Below are 6,000 nucleotides of genomic sequence, written 5' to 3'. Positions count from 1 at the left end.
TACACTCTTGAAAGCTTCCTTACAAGCTGCTGTTTAACATCCATCTCAGCTCTTGTTGCAAGAAAGCATTGCATTAGCAACGCTTCATACACAACAAAAATATTGTTAGGTCTACCTTTTCCTCAGTATTTTCTCAAGAGCAGCATTAAGAGGCCTTTTGTTTCTATATACTCCAACACCATCTTGTGAAAATTTGTTTCCTTTATCAATTTACCAACGTTTTTACCTTCTAATTTATATTCATGAACAACAATCTCCTTTTTATTTCAGGTGCAATATGTCTCTTTTATGTTTTAGAAATGGTTTCACTTGTCTCCATCAGCTTATGTTCTTAAACCAGCGCAGCATTCTCCAAAACTGTGGGTTTTGAGCATCTACTAAAAGATCCTTAAGCAGTTCCCATATGTCTTGCTCATATTTTTCTCAAAGCTCATTTGGCTCATCACTGCTTTTGGACTTGTAAAATTAGTCCTTTTAAAATTCAAAATATGCAAATACTTACAGCTTAATTCTCCATCTTTATAATAAATACAAACAAGTCATGCCAGCTTGCAAATAAACTACTGCTAATATTTATTCTTGCCACCAATTTCTTTTACATGACAAAAAGTTTAATATTGAATTTCCCCATAATGAATGCAGCATTTCTTGCATGAGGAATTGCCATATCTTGTTGTCCCAATCCAATACTGGGGGGGGGGGGGGTCGTTATGATCCCAAGGACGAGATTAAGACGCTAAAACCGGTCAAATATCGTATAACCTTTTAACTTTATTTTCCACGGAGTGGGGAGAAAAGGTGGGGAAAGGCAAAGGGGAGGAGAGAGAGAAAGAGAGAGAGAGAAAAGGGGGAGAGAGAAAGAGATATCACCACCCGTGGATCCAGCGGCGTCCCGTTGGTCCCCTGGGTGTAAATTTTAGCGATGCGCGTGCGGTAATTACAACTCGAGCAGGGTCCGACCCTAGGTTCCCGCTGAAAAGTTTGGAGCCAAATCAAGGCAAATTAAATAAATAAATTGTAATGACACGCATGCAGTAGTTACAGCTCGAGTTGGGTGCCTCCAAAGAGGGACCCCGAACAAAGAAATCCCTGGGCAATTATAGCTTTTTCAAATTAAGTTTCCCACCCCTCACGCGGTAGTTCAGACCAATAGTAATTTTTGGGTCTGGGGTCTCCTGCTCCCTATTGGGTCTCATCGTTGTTCCCAGGCAGGCTGCTTTTCTCCCTTATCTTTACTGTTGCGGTTTCTGCTGACAAATGTGTTTTGATTCCTCTGGTTCTGCCCTTCTTTCTCAGGGCCCTGACAAACAGGTGTTGTTCCAGCAATTAGCACTGCCCCAGCAGTGACAGTAGCTGTTATCTTCCAAGGTCCCGACGAAGAGGATATAATCCAGACCCCCCCCTAATTAACACTGTTTCAGCAGTGAGGGGAGGCTTTGTTTCCCAGGGTCCTGGCGCCCAAGCAGGCCTTATTTCAAAGCCTTGACATCCTCCCTCCCGGAGTGTGAAGCACAGGAATGCAAACTGCTTGTAACTCCCTTATCTTTCCAGTCTGCACCAGCTCTGGGGCCCTTTCTCTCTGAACTAGGGAGTGCGGCCTAAGGCTTCAGCAAATTTAGCTACTCATGCTAAGCAAGTTTTATAAAAGTTGTGCTAAGCAGCAGTAATTTGCAGTCCAGGTCCCAAAGTCTCTGTCCGATCGTGCCCTGGTTCAGCGCAGGCTCGGTGTGTCCCGGGTGGTCGCAGGGAGACCATTTCAGGGGTCGCAGCAGCTCAGTCCTGTTTCCACTGGGAACAGATGGCTTGTTCGGGGTTTTGGTTTGCTTGCACCTTATGTACCAAGAAATGTTTAAGGCAAAAGTTCACTCATCTGTCCGCCACACTTGTCCAGAATATATACATATTTTATACATATATTTATTTGGATGTGTGTCTATTTTGAAATTTTGATTTTGCAATATTAGTAACATGAAACCTCTAGCCTGTGTATCTCAGACTGAATTCCTCCATAACAATACAACTTTTCTCCTCAGAACATTTTAAATAGCTTCTTCAGCAACTAGTCATTCTGTCTTTAGTATGATATGGTGGTCTCTGGCAGAAAAGAAATGAATAGCCTGTCCTTCACATTATCTATTGAGGTATTAACCCATATGCAAGTTCCATCCAAGTTGCCAGTGATTCGGAAAAAAAGAAAATGCCATTTTTTATACTGAGTGCTGTTCCCTCTCACCTCTTGAGGAGAAGGTTGTTTTTGTAAAAAGAGAAAAAAAGAGTGAAAAAGAGAAGACTATAAAATGAATTTTAACAATAATTGTATATACTAGGCACTCTGAAGAAACTGTAGAAACAGATTAAATTTCAAAGTAAAAGTCTGTCTGTTCTTCCCTATGCTCCACATATTTGTAAGTTTATATAAATGTCAACAGCATCTGTACATACATTATTCTCAATAATAGAAGTTAGAGAAAAATTATTTGTTAGCTGCACTTAATTCTACCAAAGGAAGGCACCTTTCCTAGTATAGATAAATAGCTGTAACTTTTATGTTATTCATATATTTAAAATACTGCATTTTAATAACTAATTCAACCAGTAGGGTAAAACAACACAAACAAACTGGAAATAACACCAAATACTTAGTCATGGATAAAGAACATCAAGGAAAGCATCAGTGATAGTCACAACTGTTTACTCTGGTCCCCTGCTGTGCTGTGCTGAGACTGAGCATTTTGTGTAAAGGAAATGAATACTTTTTCTCTCCAAAAGATAACTTGAAATGCAGGCAGATTACTTCCTTCAGCAACTGGTTGCTGCCTGAGATAGTAAGGCTAGGACTGTTACCCTCGCTGGAACCCACATAAAGAAATACTATCATTTATAAGTATGTATCTGATTGTGGACTACAGCTAGGCAAAGTGTAAAGAAACCTATATTAATATTCATGTGCATGTAAGAATGAAATTGCATTCATACATATTCATAACTAGAACAAGGCAAATAACGAATAAAGGGTTTTTTTTAAAGTAAGTTGAGCAGATTATGTAAGATGTTTACAAATAATTTACTTGGCTCAAAATCAGACAATACATTCATGACACAGTGTTTTAAGCATTCATTTCCTTGGCAAGTACTTGCGGTCCACAGATTAGTGCTATCACATTATTTTCTGCGGCAGCTCTGAAATGGCAAAGGAGTGTCTGGGTAACTCTGGTCATGGTCACACTTTCATACTTCTGTATCCCAGTCGACAGACCTGGCTGGAACATGCAAGTACCTCACTACCATTGACACCAGCACATATGGCCACCACTGCTGTGAAGTCCTCTGAAGTCCACAACTGCTATGGTAGCTGTGCGCCTTATTTTGCCTGGCTGCAATCAAACGGTGTAACCAACGCAAAGGAGGCTGGGCTAGCACTTTCCTGGGCACCACCAAATGAATAAAGGATGAGATAACTAAGATCATACTACAGCTTGCTCACACTTGTAATCACGAATAATCAGTCACACAGACACAGCACAAACAGCTTTATGACTTTCTCACACACATGTACACAATTATTTTGCTTCTTAGCCAAAGCTGAGGATGTGTTCTTAAGCATATCTTATCTGGACAGAAAAAGTATACATTTAAAATTTTTAAGTATAGTGATAGAAACTCTTAAAATATGAAATTATTCAGAGCTCAGAAGAACCCTGTTGCTGTGTCTTTTTATAGATACAGGGGAAAGACAGAACACAAAAGGAGGATGCTCGCCAATTTGAGGCTCGGAAGATATTACTGTGAAAGAAATAAATGATGCATTAAGTTCAGCTGTCATTGCACAAACAACATGAACAAACCATAAGACAGAGCTATTATAAATGCTTCCAATAATGCTTTGAATAACAACTGTGAAAGTACAAAGAAGTGTGTGTGTGTGTGTGTATATATATATATATATATATATTTTACAGGGAGGGTGTTTATTTTTTTTCTTACATGGTGGACTGAATAGAAGAAGAAAATAGAGATAGACACATATGAAAGTTACACTTCCATTTTGATTGCTGTCTTTCATTTTCTGAAAATCTTTGTTCAGTGTGAAAGAGAATACAATGGATAAGGGAAACTCCATGAGCCATATCCTGCTCAGCATATTCTTTCAAGTAGTTATAGCACCATTGTAACCACAGACTTGATCCAGAGTCCATCAGAGTGAGCAAGTGGGATTTATCCAAAAAAATAAAAATCACAAAACAAGGTAACGACCTGCACTAAAATTGCAATATAATGCTAGCTGATTATTATTCTTCGACAGCATCCACATTCAGACAGTGGAGAAGCAGCTTTTCAGCACAAAATACCACGGATCTGAAAAGCCTTTCGGATGAGATGCGAAACAGAGATACTAAATATCTATAGCCATTACTGCTTCAGTGGCAATTTTTGTGTATAGGGATGTCATCACTACAGTCCTTCACACATTTTTACTTGGATATTCACATTCTAACTAAATTCCATCCCTTTATTTTCAGTTGTGCATAGCACTTTAAATTTCTGGCTCTGAACTGTCATGAAATACTTGACTATTTTTATACATCTGTTGCATTGCTTATCAGAAGTCACTGTGGTGTAGTGGTGGGCAAGATGATTTACTGCCAGATATCTTCTGGGGTAAAAGGCCATATATAGTGCATGGCTAGAATTCGGCTTTCACTTGTCTGTGCCACATGGGATACCAAAGTGTTTGCTGTCAGATAACCACCAAATGAATTGTTCCTAAGGCTTTCTGACTCTGCAGTGCTAGATGGCTTTGGAAGGTACTACGGCATATATATCTAACTTCTGTTGCTGAAATGAGATTTTTGAAGCACAAAATATGTATATTACTGCTAAGTGCTGTCCTTTCTGTTACCAGGTTTTTATTACTTTCCCTGGTTACCACCAATTTTCAGTACAGTGATCAGCTCGTATCTATTCAGTATACCATACATACTGCAAGACACTGAAGAAAAAGTAAAATGTATCAACAGTGTCAGAAAAAACTTTTTTGATAGGTCTTGGTGCACGCTTCTCAGAATTATTGTGCTATAGGAGATGTTGATTTATGTTCTGGTTTTGGAATTTTTTTGCAGAGTATTGTAATTTCCCATAGAATAAAATTCCAGTACTCTCCAACTCTATTTATAATTGAGTTGCAAGGTAGTGAAGCATGCAGGCAAAAAAATAGTTTTCAAAATACAGAGAATTCAACAGCTGAAAACCAATCCTGGAACTCTCCCTGGAAAGCTGCAGGAATTAGACTCCAGAGTGCTTGTGTTGAGTACCTACAAGAGCACACCCCTACTGACAAGCAGGCCACTGTCTCTCTCAGCGGCTACAGTCTCCAAGATCATAAAGATGCCTTTAGTTAGAAATCTTTATGACAGCAAAAAGATAGCAATCTATAAATGACACACGGATGAAAAGCCATTTTGGTCACCGAGGCAATTTGATTGTCTGAAAACAACAGGAAGACTGACAGGCTGGGAATCCAAGGGACATGTAGCAAGTACATATCATCAGTTAAGAAGACAATATAATTATTACCACACCTTCATTCACCTCAGTCTGCTCTTAACTGAGCTTCCACCAAAGAACTCTTCCCTGATCCTCCAGTCGCTGTTCAATCCTGGAAGAGACCCAAGCAGACATTTGACACTAACCCATCACCTCAAGGACTTCTAACTTTTGCAATAGGTTATGGTCAACCCAGACGGAGCCCTCACTTTAGAAGAAAAAGGTTTATGGTTATTTTTCCATAACAGTTGCTCCCAAATCTAAGCAATTCATAGAGACAATGAAACTTTATTTAGGTCAAAGTCTGACCTGAAGATACCCAAACATTTTTTAACACAGAGCAGGAAACCCTTAGTGAATACATTTGAAAAGCCAAAGAAAAGATTGTTTCTTCTGCCTTGAATGACATGTCCTTCAGAATGAGGGCATATTTATCAGCGTTGTCATCCCGACACT

The 6,000-nt window shown here is 39.2% G+C and overlaps 1 long non-coding RNA gene across 1 annotated transcript; it reads right to left on the bottom strand.

The window, feature by feature from the left end:
• Positions 1–751: 751 nt before the first annotated feature.
• On the bottom strand, positions 752–5,952 carry LOC135324200 (uncharacterized). Its single transcript, XR_010385558.1, has 2 exons — positions 5,580–5,952; positions 752–1,830 (listed from the first exon to the last, which is right to left on the bottom strand). It is a non-coding gene; the product is annotated as an uncharacterized LOC135324200 (long non-coding RNA).
• Positions 5,953–6,000: the final 48 nt, after the last annotated feature.

This window comes from Dromaius novaehollandiae, chromosome W (genome assembly GCF_036370855.1).
Source record: "Dromaius novaehollandiae isolate bDroNov1 chromosome W, bDroNov1.hap1, whole genome shotgun sequence".
NCBI classification, from domain to species: domain Eukaryota; kingdom Metazoa; phylum Chordata; class Aves; order Casuariiformes; family Dromaiidae; genus Dromaius; species Dromaius novaehollandiae.
This window is presented reverse-complemented; position numbering and strand designations above follow the sequence as displayed.